This window comes from Cupressus sempervirens, chromosome 7 (genome assembly GCF_028749045.1).
Source record: "Cupressus sempervirens isolate cs-2001-9-10 chromosome 7, ASM2874904v1, whole genome shotgun sequence".
NCBI classification, from domain to species: Eukaryota; Viridiplantae; Streptophyta; class Pinopsida; order Cupressales; family Cupressaceae; genus Cupressus; species Cupressus sempervirens.
Genome location: NC_143124.1, coordinates 506,932,282 through 506,946,354, shown reverse-complemented (window position 1 = coordinate 506,946,354; position 14,073 = coordinate 506,932,282). Strand labels below are relative to the sequence as shown.

The 14,073-nt window shown below is 35.2% G+C and overlaps 1 pseudogene across 1 annotated transcript in view; it reads left to right on the top strand.

Moving 5' to 3' along the window:
• Positions 1-10,794, top strand: part of LOC149547751 (mannan endo-1,4-beta-mannosidase 8-like) — a 38,428-nt pseudogene extending 27,634 nt beyond the window's left edge. Inside the window, exons 3-5 of the transcript XR_016353914.1 lie at positions 8,573-8,695; positions 9,663-9,874; positions 9,949-10,794. The product of XR_016353914.1 is annotated as a mannan endo-1,4-beta-mannosidase 8-like (transcript). The remainder of the gene's footprint in view (positions 1-8,572; positions 8,696-9,662; positions 9,875-9,948) is intronic.
• The last annotated feature ends 3,279 nt before the right edge of the window (positions 10,795-14,073 follow it).

Below are 14,073 nucleotides of genomic sequence, written 5' to 3'. Positions count from 1 at the left end.
TGAAGGCTTAGGACCTCTTGAGAAAGGTCCTAGGAAGCATAGGGTGAGAAGAAACCCTAGTTGGTCAGACAAATGACCGAAGGAAACTCTAAGAGTACTTGGGGAAAGAGAGCAAGATTGGGTGTCACATCAGAATTCCACTAGAGTTGCCCCATATAGAGATCCTGAAGTTGCTCAAGGGTACAAAGCAGCTCTTCAAAGACTCTTTCCTGAGCACCTACAACCTCCAGGGAGGTTTGAATTTATGAGTTTTGCAAGCACTGATGATTGTGATATTGATGCTCTTAAAGACAAGAACAATGTTGATGCTCATAAATGGTGGTACTTCCATTGACAAAGATACCAACACTTGCAGACGATTGCCATCAAAATTTTATCACAAGTAAATTTTTAATCTTAAGATTCTAATTTCTAGTTTCTTGTTGGTAAATACTCAAAACTCTAATTTTTAGTTTCTTGTTGATAAATTTGCAAATCTTGATAGTTTGCTAGTTCATCACGAGCTGAGAGGAATTGGAGCACATAATCCTTGATCCTCTCAGTAAAACATAACCGACTAAACTCCAAGAAGGAAGATAACTTGGTGTTTGTGCATTCAAACTTGAGGCTCACAACTCACAAAGAGAATACCTTAAGAAGGGGGAGGCAAAAAAATGGGATGTTGAACAAGAGGCTGCAAGGTTGGAAGTCCACTTTGATGCACTTGTGATTGGAGATGGTGATCCTGAGATACATAGTAATGATGGAGTTGATTATGAGGCTATGGCTTTGACTACAACTGAGACTGCTGATGCTAGAGGCACTAATTGTGCTTCTAACCAACAAGTGCCTACTGATGATGAATTCTTTGATATTTTTGATGATACATTGATATTTGATCAAATATGAGTCTATGACTGATTAGTAATGTTGAAATTGCTGTTTTAAAGTATTTGAATTGAAACATTCATATGGTGGTGTATTTTGACATTTTGTCATGCCATTCGAACAAAAACGTCAATATATGTGGTGATGTATTTTGCTAAATTGTTTTATATTAGCATAGTGGTGTATGAACTTAGTTGTTGCAGCATTTTTTACATATATATATAAAAAAAAAAAATTAAAAAAGAAAAATCTTTTACCCGCACAAAAATTATTTGAGAAAATTCTGAACTTGAATGTTGAACCCGCATTTGAACTAGAATCCAAACCGGCAACTTAGGCTAAAAGTGAGTTTATTCACACTTCTCACATTTTAATTTAGGATTTTTGGAGCAAATCGTCCAAAACCCGCTTGTGAGCTTTCCTTGTTTTATTTGTTGTGGGAGATGGGCTCGGCAGATTGACGCGAAAGTGTTCTCGTTGGATTCGTAGTGGGAAAATCTTCATTTGCCAAATGTTTTGTTAGATTCGATGACTTGTTTATTTTACTAGGGATTTTTCCGTTTTGCCCACTTGACTGCAAGGTAGGGCTCTCTCATTTATTGTTTTGGCTCTGTTTTAGTTGTTGTTTTTTATAGTAAATTAATTGGAGGTAATGAAGTAGTGTGCCCCTCTATTTTGGTATGCTAGTTTTACCCGGTTGGGCAGGTATGAACATTTGAGTGTTTTCGAGGGATTTAAATTGAAGTTTTGTGCCATTATTTTGGCCGTTTTCGCACATGAGTTTGGAACTCAATTTTTATTTGATTTTTGGGAGTTTGACAACCATTTGGATAATGGTAATTTCATTGATTTTTGACAATGTTCATTTTTGAGGGATTTTTACATTGTCTCATTTTACGTGCCAACCAATCTTCTTGGGTATTTCTTGGTACTTATTTTGGTCGTGGATGTGGAATTTATGTTAGGTTTCCAATCTGACCATAGTTTTACTTTACCATCATTGAGATTCGTGTAGAATCCATCCTCCCGGATTTAGGCCATGAGTGAGTTCATGATGCTTGGTGATTTATTGCCTTATTGGATTCATGTCGAATCCATACTCCTGGATATAGGCTGGTTGAGTGAGCTTGTTATACTTGTATCATTTGTTGCATTTATCATATCCAACCCTTGCATTGGTATTACTTGATTATTTTGTGAAGTTGGTTGTACCCACACATGAGCACGTGCACATGCATATGACAGGATCTTGCGAGACCCAAACTCGTGGACATAGGTTGGTTGAGGGATTGTTCATTTTGGGGCTGGGTTGGGAACTTGCATTGCCTTTGGACACTCATCATGTGATGAGTATGGGTATGTAGGGTAGGTGGTAGAGTGGCTTCTATTGTGTACCTCGGCCTGGAAGTGGCCACCAAGGTAACGTGAGAGGTTTTAGACAAGTGATAACCAAATTAATAACTGGGTAATAAAACTTAATGATAAGATAAGAGAACACTTGTATAGTTTGTGGCCTCCCAAGGGAGTTGAGCCATACCATACGAGGGCATAACATGTGGCCTCCTATTGGAGTTGATCCATGCTAGGCATGTGGCCTCCTAAGGGAGTTAAGCCATGCCAAGAATGTGGCCTCCTAGGGGGGGTTGAGTTATACCACAAATAGCTTGGCTTTCTGATGCCAAGCGACTTACACTCCACCTGAGTCCCTACATAGTTATCCTATAGTGGGTTTGACCAGTGACCTGATGTACTGCATTGGCTTCATGAGCATATAGATGTTGGTATCATACTTGATTGGCGTGTGTGTTAGTCATAGGTGATTTTTTTATTTGATTGTGGTCAGGTCGTTATCTCCATCAACACGGTGGGTGTGGGCCTAGGGGTACCACATGGTTGGGAGTTGTAGCTACCTATACCATTGCTGGGGACTGGTGTATAGAGATGGTCTGCTTCTAGTTTGAGACTGGTGCTTGGTGTTCACTTGGTACTGATGGAGTCAAAAATTTAAAACTTTTGGACTTCCAATTCTGAATATCAAACTCCATGATTAAACATGTGAAGATATAAGTCACATTCATACTTGAAAAATAAGGACAAGCAGCATGTTAAAAATAGCAGGGAGAAGCTTTCAGATGATACAAAAGGAAAATGTGCATAAGGAGCAATATCCAATGAAAGGAGTAATCACTGACAATTAGATTTGACAGAAAAAATAAGACTCAGACATTATTTTCTAAAGACAACAATATGATAGCTTCAGCAGTAGCAAGAGGATGAATATCAGCAAACATTGTATAAAGAATTAAAAAGAAGATTCTATGATTACTAGTTTTGTAGCAGCCAGTCATGTGAAAGCAAAAGCTGAACAGGGTCGAATCTCCTAAGTCATGATTTGGGAATATATACTGTGAATCAAACTTGCTGTTGATATGGAAGAGAAGCAACCTGTATATATGTGAAATGTACATATACCCGGTCCTAGTGTGAGTCTATGAAGGATTTTGTGAAAACAGCTTCATGATTACATAGCAGCATAGATGAATATACAGAGTTTGATGGTCAAACAATGCAAAGTCTGGATACTCTATAGACTGTGATACATAGAGAATTAGAAATAATCTTTTTGCACACATCCTTATTGAGTAAAGATTAAATTCCAAACAAAATAACAATGAGGATATGATACATGTGATTATTCTGTAGATATTACTGTTGAGAAATGGTATCTCAAGGAACTATAGATGCAATTCGCTGGTATGGTGAAGCAGTGACGATGAAAGAAAGATTTGTCTCTAATGTCAACTAATAGAGCAATCCAGTTGAAGGTCATACAAACACCAGGAAGAACATAGAATTTTTAAATTGAATAAAGAAAGTATTGAATTCTTTGGCTACCATTTCTCGTGCTGGTGCCGCATAATGAAAGATAACTCCGGTTGAATAAACGAAGCCTTTGCACTGATATATGTCTCGTTGTTATATACCAAAGCTTCATAAATAATGCCAGAATAGTATAAAAAATTTCATTTGATGGGATTCGGGGGTGATGTCGAGGGTAGACGCAAATGGTTTAAAACAAAGATGTTATCCATTTCTTTCTACATTCGATACCATAAAATATGCATAAGCCGAGAATCAAAAGTGGTGGATTAATAAAAGGAAGACGAAATTTAAAAGAGCCCCATAAACATGAAATAGAGGAGCTTATGGGAGAATGAAATATTATCACCAACTATATTAAAAGGACCAAGATAAAGAGACTTGCGGCAATCAAATATTAAAATAATATTCATCGATAATATTAGTAAAAGGAAAGAGGTTCGATTATCTTCAAAAGGATGTGATTTTCTAAATTAAAAGGTCATGTCTCTCCATATTTGAGATATAAATATGAAAGGAGTTAAAATTTAAAAAGGAGATACATAGGAACATACAAGTCATTTATAAGGAGAGCATTTTATATTAATTGTATGAAGGAATAAGTTTCTTATGACTTTATAATGAAATTTCATTATTTTATTGTTATAAAATTATTTTATTTTAATAATAAAATAAAAATGTTCTTTGTTCATAATTAATGGCATGGAGATTTAAATTACAGGCGAATCGTCCTTCGTAATTATACTTTAGAATTCTATATATGATTTTGATATCAGATAAGTGGACATGGTCAATTAGCATTTTAGATTTGATCATCATAGGTGTTTTGAAATATTAAATTGTTTCCGTACCTCTGTCCAGTTTGTCTCCTTCTCAGCGGAGTTAAAATTCAATCTGGACTAATTTAAGATTGCATTATAATTGGTCTGTCGCATCTGGATTATTAAAATTGTTGGCAATATAAGTGCATTGAACATTATGAAGTTGTACGTGAAAGTTCACCGAAGTTGACTCTATCGCCCGGATTAACAAAGCACTGGTCCTTTGTTATTAAAGTCAGAAAATTTAAATTATCCTTCTCACAAAAAATCAAATTCATTATTATTAAAATTTTATGCTTTTTGATGTTCTCGGGTGTTTGCTCCTCGCATTTGGTGGTTCCGGTATTCCCTGATGTGTGGAAGTTTTATCTTTCCATACTTTCTTTTATGCATTTTAGGGTGGTTGTCCTTCTGATGTCGCATGGGAGAGCAATGTCTTGTGTGGTAGTGCAATATCTTACGTGACAGAAGCAATTTGTCGCCTGACAAGGCAAGGTCTCGCGCGAACCTTTGGTGTCTCATGCGAGCCTAGAAAGTTATCTTGCTTGGCTTGTCGGGAATGCTTGCATGGGAGCTAATTCTGACTCGAGCGAGCTTTCAAGTTGTTTTGTCGCATGGAAAACAAGGAGCATTTTCACACACTTTGAGATGATGCAATTTGTACTTTTGGATACCCTTTTGGGAGTTCTCATTCCCTAGACCTCGAAAAATTTCTTATTGGACGTTCTAAATGTTATGTGATGAGGTCTCTTCGTTATGGTGTTTTAACTTGGTAAATGAACTTGTATTGATTAATCACTTGGGATCTTTGGATTTGGGATTTAAAATGAACCCCAGTTGTAATGTTAGATTACATGTTGAGATGAACCTTGTATGATTAATTCATGTAGATGGAATGAATGTGAGTAAGTGATGAATGCTTGGGGATCTTTGGTTGGCTGGTTAGTTAAGTCTTCCGTTGCAAACTCTTTAATGTTTGTTGTTGCTTTTATCTATGTTTTTTCTTTATATATATATATTTGTCTTTGTTTATCCTTGTTTCCAAGGATCTCCGGCTAGGGCATTACAAAAATTAATTTGTTTCTACAAAGCTCAGTCTTTACCTTCTAAGTGTATCAAGGACAAGTTGCAGGCGCTTCACATGTTCTTCCATGCTCTTGCCAAAACTCAAAATATCATCAATTAAATTACGACGACTCTTCCAATGTATGGTCTAAATACCAAGTTCATGGTGCACTTTAAGGTAGCAGGGAGATAGACATTCAAAAAGGCGTCTCCAACCATTCATATAAAGCATCCTTGGTTTGGAATATTGTCTTCCATTCGTCTCCTTTTCTGATTTGAATCTGCTGACGTCCACTTCTTAAATCTACCTTGGAGAGACCTGTAGCATCTACCATAACATCTAGCATGCCATCCATTCTAGGAAGAGTTTAGTGGTACTTTATTGTGATCATATTGATTACTCTAGAATCCACACACAATATCCTTTGGCCTCCTTTTTTTAGTCGAGTAAAGTTGGTATAGCATATGGACCCATTCTCTCCCTTACAAACCCCTTTTTCTGACAACTTCAAATGATTTTTTTACCTTCTCGTCATTTTCTTTTAGAGATAATTGATATGCTGCTTGATTAGGGAGCTTTGATCCTGGTACAAAATATGGTGTCTAATACTTCTTGAATGAGGCAAATTCACCGGGAACTCTGATTGAATTATATCAGGATATTTTTTCAACAACTTTTTCTTTTCTGGGGGACATTATATCCCACTAGGCGCAGTTTCTTTTCGTGGCCATAGAAAATAGAGAATAGTTTCCTTGCTCTCTTTGCAGATGACTTTATAGCTCATTGATGCAATGGACAAGGCTGACGTGCCAAACACATCGTTTGTCTTCCATGGTTTCAAGAGTGTTTTTCTACCATGATGGATTGGTTTTTGATCATTTTGTCAAGGCTTAATCAACAACAAATGGCATACATCCATTGACTCCACACCACATAGCACTTCATCTACTAAAGTGCTAATTTGAATACAACTAGACAAGATTTATCTACAAGCACACTAAGATCCTTTTTTCAGCCAACAATGGAGACTAGATGTAGGAATGCAAGCAAACTGTAATTTGTCAACCATTTCTAATCTCACTAGAATGTTAGTAGATCCATCATCTATGATCACTTTACACACCTTGCCCTTGCATTGCATTTCATTTGCAAGACACTCTTCATCCAATCAGCTTCTAGCGTTTTAGTGTCAGTGTCTCCCTGACTCAGCTTTAGCTGCTTCAATCCCATGTTCTCTTTGTGGAGCTACCATTGCCCTTTTGGGGTTTTGAAGGAAATCAAGAGCTCTATAAGACACAGAATTAAAAACTTCAAGGGATTGTCTTCTCCAAAAGGCATTCTTCCTCATCCTCTACCATTGAAACCTTGCCTTCCTGGATATCCAGCTTCACATAATCCTCTGGTTCGTCATTTTGACAGGTTTGAAAATACTTAGTCTTCCTCTAGTTTGGTTGCTAGTCAACTTTCTTTTACAAGTCAATTTCCCTTCTACCCTTAAAGGATAATTATAAGCTTCATTCTTAGTAGATAATTTCACTAATGCGAGCTAGTCCTAAAGTTGGAACTACAGGCCATTCACATACAAAGCTGCAGCTTGACTTTCACTTTCTTGTATATCTGTCTGAAAATGAAGCTTCAAAAATTGTTCAGAACTAGCTTGCATTGACTGATCTTGTTTTAAAATTTGAAATTCTTTGAATATGGGTTCTTGTAAATCACCACTTATGAAACATGGGTCAATGTGTTTGACTCAAAAATTGCACTCTCGAATCCTGATAGCAATATCATAGTTCTTTAATCATTTTTTTGTTGATGGTTTGAGGGCAAGATTTGAGCTTTCAAATGTTTCAACAGCTTAGGCCGAAGTAAAATTTTATCCTTTTCCCATCTCCTCAAACTCTGCATAGTGTCCTACGAAAGGGCTACATGGGACTTAATCTTGGAAGCAGCCTTTGGATCATTTTCATAGTAATTATCTAACCCTTGGATCCAGTCTATGAATATATCAAGGTCAAGCTCACCTTTAAAATCTGGAATATCTATCTTTACTTTGGAACTTTGATTTGCTTTAATAAGCTTCTCCATGGCATCTGACATCCTAGCAGTGTTCTGCAAGTTTTCTGGTTCCTCTTCAAACTCATCCAATATAAAGGGTTTCTAATCTTCTAAGCACTTCACTATTGTTCCTTTGAGGGCCTGCATTCCTCCTATCCCTTCTTCTCCAATTGACAATAACACCATCTGGACCATTGCAAATTGCTCTGTTACTAAAAACTGATGTAGATAATGCCTCTGGGCCATCACAATTTGCTGTGACACTTAAAAAGTGATGCAGATGACGTCTGTGCATACACAACAGTTCTTAATAACAGAAATCTAAAGACATAAAATAAAGACAAGTGAATTTTGTACTGTGTGTAGCTACAGAACACAGGAAAGAATTAAAACCACTGAAAATTTTGCAACCTGTATCTTCCATTAACCTTTGAAAAGAAGAGAAAATACGGCAGGGACATTGATTCCATAATACCATTAAGGAAAGTTGTTCTTAAAACAGCTCCAGCACTCACTTCCACACTAAGCATGGAGCTTTATTTGCCTAAATACATAAAATCCCAAAAATCTGTTATCCCCCCAAAACATCTCCCATTTACAGTAGCAAGAAAGTGGCAATACAGGTAAGCCCAAAATAGAAGAAGAAAGTAAAGGGAAATACCTTATCAACAACTGGAAATTTCTGATTTGTTTATTATATTCTGCTACATTGGCTTATCTGGCATAGCAATGTTAACTGTTCCTAGATTTCTGTAATGTACACCTGTTTTCCTTGATGAAAGTTGCTGATGAATCTCTGATTGTTTGATACCTCTGTTTAAAGATTCTATGCTTAGAACCAGGGAGCTGCATGGACACAATATTAATGGTGTCATCCTTGCAGGCTGTGTTAACACGGGTCAATACATTGACGAATGTGGCTTACAAGGATGATCCTACTATTTTCTCTTGGGAGCTAATCAATGAAGGGAGATGTCAAACTGATCCCACGGGAGATACGTTCCATGTAAGTTCATAACCCAAATAATAGTTAGGGAAACCAGGGAGATGTATCAGATTTCAGAGTCAAACTAGGCTATGGTGTTGGGAGAGGCGCTGAATAAAACAATTCTGTTGGTGTTGATGAAATCTAGGTCCTTTTAATAATTAAATAGTTTTGTGGACTCTTTAGGAGCTGTTTATGTTAATAAAATCACCTGATAAATTACATGAAACTGGTGGTTCAATTATCTGTTTTAAGAACTGCAATGTTATATTCTTAAAATTTACCTGAAATTCGCTAGCAGAAACTTAGAAATGCGGATGACTTGTAATGGTTTCATCACTTTCACCTAGATCTGATAATACTCAAAATAGTGGAAGAAAGTTTCAGCCCATATTTCCAGTCTTCAAGATAATACTTTAATTTATTCAGTAGCAGTTTTTCATGGCATTATGAACCCTATTTTTGCAGAATTTTAGGGGCCTGGCCCCACTCAATAGAACTATATACTTAGTAATTAGAATAGGAACAATGACCAATGTGAAACTCTTTTTTGAAAATGCATCTGTATCCAAGTAACCTAACTACCTCCCTTTAAATAGAGTTGTACATTGAGCAACCTACCCATAGCATTGATTAGTTGGTAGCACTATTACTACTGAGCTTACCTAATTTTCCCTATATTTGTCATCAATGTTACATTAACATTTTTCTCAAAAGGGTTTGTGAGCCCTTTTGGTTGAAGCTAAATATAATAAACGAATCGTTGAATTCCCTCTCCAACATGGGGTTGTATAATTGCATAGTAAGTTTAGTACCATACTTCTTTTTGGCTGCATGCTTTTCAAATGGAATGAGTAAGGTTATTTGTTTGATTATCCTCATAATTAATTTCTTTTCCTTTTAAAATCGATCAAGCCTAATACATAAAAATTGAGTTTTTGAAATTATTTCTGCTAATAAATATTCCTCATATCAATGCCTAAATCAGGCATGGATTGAAGAAATGGCACTATATGTGAAGTCTATTGACCCCAATCACCTGGTGGGGATAGGAACAGAAGGATTTTATGGGCCTTGTAGTCTTGACAAGCTCCAATTCAATCCCTATAGCTGTGCACATCAGGAAGGCACCAATTACATTCGCAACCATCAAGCTGCTGGAATTGACTTTGCCTCTCTACACATTTATCCCAGTGTCTGGTAAGTGAACTTCATAATTTCCTTAATACTATTTCTACTTGAAAAGCTTAACGCAAGCTTACTGTCCTTGACAGGATCTCTGAAAGCTTCAGCCCAAGTCATTTATCATTTACAAAGAAGTGGGCATTGACTCACATAGAAGATTCGGAGAATATATTGAAAATGCCCGTCTTGTTTACAGAATTTGGGGTGCCTGATAGAGATGTGGAATACAGAGAAAGTTTCATACAGATTGTATACAACAGTGTATTAGGTTCTGCTGAAAAAGGCGGGGCAGGAGCAGGAAGCTTGATTTGGCAGTTATTTCCAAATTTCACCCAAGCCAAGCGGATGAACGATGGATTCGAGATAGTGCTCTCCCAAAATCCATCTGTCGCTAAAATTATTTGGGAGCACTCCAACCAGTTAAACTGTATTAATAACAGGAGAATGTGCCTGGTACAATTTGATGGGGTTGAAGAGAGTTGGGAGGCAGTAGATGCAGAGGCCAAAGATGTTTCTCTTAATGGGAGTCCAATAGTAAAAACATATTATTGGAAGGCATGAACAACGATATCCAGGTTGCTAGAACTGACCATCAAATCACTATACTCAAACCCAATGAATAGAGTTGCAGGTCATCAAAAGCATGGTTATTGTTAGAGTAAATGTATATCATTAAAAAAAAGGGAATTGCCTTAGGATATCGATTAGGCTGATTCCGTTAGAAAACGTCAACACATGGTCACAAGGAATACTGAAGATCCCTCTTAAGTCATCTCAAATAATTTCTGCCTTAGGAGGGAATCCATTCCCATTTTAATTTGTGTAAACAACCATGAGTTCAAATTTGTTTATATGTTAATATAATCCATTGTTAAATGTTGTAACGGTGAAAATTGTATATCTATGGTTTTTAATTTAATTTTTATTTTGTCTTATTTTAATTAGTGCTGCATATACAATTACACAATACAAGTATTAGATTCTTACACGAATTAAATTGATTAGTAGGAGTTATTTTTTATAGTAAGTTAAATTGTGATATTTGCTATGAGGATTCAATTGTGCAGTTTTTGAGTCAAGCTCATTGACCCATGTTTCATGAATGGTACGGACCCATATCTCATGAAAATGAATGAAACATTCAATACTCATTAATAAGATTTTCATGCCCTACTTATGTTGTCACTCATTCTTGGAGATTGATTCTAATATCTGGATCCATTTTTATTACTTTAGATTATAATTATAGATGTAAACTTAACCCAAGTCACTTATGTGCTTGCAAATCTAAAGCTTGAACATTTAAAATTAAAATTAAAATTTAATCTTTTTGGCGCCCTCTTAGCAACCATTACAAATTGACCTAGCATGTTTATGTTAATTTGTGTGCTTGGATGTTATATTTAAAGATCATCAAGAGCATTCTAGGGATATCCAAAGAAATTCTTATGGAGCATTTATAAGAGCATCCTAGCAACCTAGCAACATTATTAGAGTATCACATTGTTTGAGTTCTATTGAATGCTTGCTTGGTACCCTCAAATATTGCTTCATAGTCATTATATACATGCAACTAGGGGCTTAAATTTGGAGAACATGACCCTTATAACTTAACAAAATCCATAAAGGAGATTGTTTTAATGTCTAATTCCTTCCTTTTCAAATATCAAAAGATCAAGGTAAGCAAGTTCTAACAGATAATTACTATTTGTTCATTCATATGGGTACATAGCTTGTTTTGCATGTATGGTACATTTTTGTTTTTATCATTTTTCTTCCAATATATCTAAGAAATTGTGGATATGAGTTACAATTAAAAAATTGACTTCAAAATAGAAAGTAAAATATTAACTACCAAAATCAGCTAAACGATTTCATTTTATTTTTCTAATTGCTAAATTGTTGTCAATAAGTGTAACTATAGAAGTGAGTGTTATTAAAAAAATGTTCAACCAGATAATTTAATAGTCAACAAATTAAAAACTATTAATAACTAAGAGACTTGTAACACGGATATCTCTTATAACATGGATAAAGAAGTAACTTATGAATATCATGTGAATACCTCCAATTTTGACATTATTTTTAAGGTTATAAAAGGTAAAATCTAGGGGTTGACTTCATAGTGCAACATAGTATTAATACTACAATCATGGTTGACATTATTTTTAAGGTTATAAAAGGTAAAATCTAGGGTTTGACTTCATAGTGCAACATAGTATTAAAATTGCAATCATGGTTGGAATTTCACTAGTTAAGTGTTAATGCCTTGACATGCTCTTGGGGATGGGCCTAGTACAAGCTCCAATCACAAGTGGCCACCATTATATAAAAAAAGTAAAAGATCAATTTCTACATTGTACTTTTGGTTATTTGTTATTGAATTAACTAATGTTATAATAAAATTAGACATATATTTATTCAATTTATAATACTAGCACATCTAAGTGGCATGGATATATCCAAATTGCCATTGAGAATAGATTAGCATTTCTTGATATCTCTCGGTATTTTTAGAAGATAGATGCATGTAGGACACCTATAGTAGTATTACATAATGTTTTCAAAATCTAAATTGGCTTAAAAGGATTATATTGTGTGTTATATTATATAATGTAAATTTAGAAAAAAAAAAATTAATGTTTTTGTTACATTTTTTGTGAACCTTACTTTCTTCTAATCCTTAGGGTATATTCCTCCTTCTATTAGGGGTTTAAAATCTATATTTAATTGTTAGTTTTCATATTTGATTACAGTTTAAATCAGCCTCCATTTGTGTTCCATTGGCTTGTCTTAATTAGGGTTTGGGGTATATCACTTTCTCTTTGATTGCATCTCTTTGCCCTTGGTTTGTGATTTATTGATACATCATACATCATGTACTCTAATAATCAATTGCCCTCAATAGTTAGTTATGCCTATTTTAAAGGGCTCAATATATCCTTCCACCATCAATGTTCTCATATCTTTTTATGCTTTCAACGAGGATGGATTTTCTAATATTTTACTTTCGCTCCTTTATATATTTCCTTAGTACTCTTCCTCTTCTCTTAAATGCACTTGTTTTAGTTGTTTGTGAGCTTCTACTTTTCCTATGGCCATTGATAATGATATGCATGAGCATAACAATGCTTTACATTTGTGTACTTTTTGTTCCCATGATTTGGTTCATTATTATGTACTTTATTCTTAACCTCTCATAATAAGTATCTATTGATATTCATTCATGTGATGCAGTTACATCTAGTCAACTTATATTTGCACATTTCTTGATAATTCTCATCCTTGTATTTCTCTTTAATTAATCTTTCAATGCAGAGGCTAAACATGTGGTTTCACTTAGATATAATATTATGATTTCTTTCTATAGATTTTGATGATGATTTTAACTTGCAAACCAAGAATCATTTGTAAGAACACCACTTGTGACAAAGAAAGATCAACCAAGAATATTTTTCTCAACACAATGTGAGACTTTTGTATGGATTACACAACATGAATTGGGATTATAATTGGATTTTGATGGATTTTTATTATAGAAAGCAATAGCTCTAAAACTAGAGAAAAGATAACTAGAGCTAGAAAATCAAACTGGCGCCAAACTAGACTAAACTAGTTTAATTAGGGTCAATTGCAAGGCATGATAAGTAATGCCCCATTAAAGAACCCAAGAGAAATCAATCTAATATGTTTTTGAAATAAAAAGTGACCAAAAACAAGGGGGTCAACCCTTACAACCAAAAAGTTGGTAACCAGCACATTACCAGTAGAGACCAAGGATAATAACCAAATGCTAAAGTTCCACTTAAGCAAAGTAATACTTATGCATGTTACCAACCAACATAATACTATGAACAAAACCATCTAAACTATAGAAGAAGTCTATTATGTCTATCATACTACGAAAGTTCTTCATAAAAACTGTTAACATAACCATGCCAACCCAAGTTTGAGCAATAATTGGAAACCAGCATAACCAAAAACAATATATTAACATATAAAACTTGGATCCGAGGATCCCCATTAAACTAAAAAACTTAATTCACAGTTTTCTCCTTTCCCTTTGCAGCTAGCAGAATTCGAGCCCAGTCATTAGCCAGGAATTTGAAGAGGAGCTTATGATCCTCCATATCCATTCTAGTATCTTTCTTCTCCTATGCCAGCAGTTGGAGGGTGGTGGCAATAGCGTGGGTGACCTTTAGGGAAAATTTAGA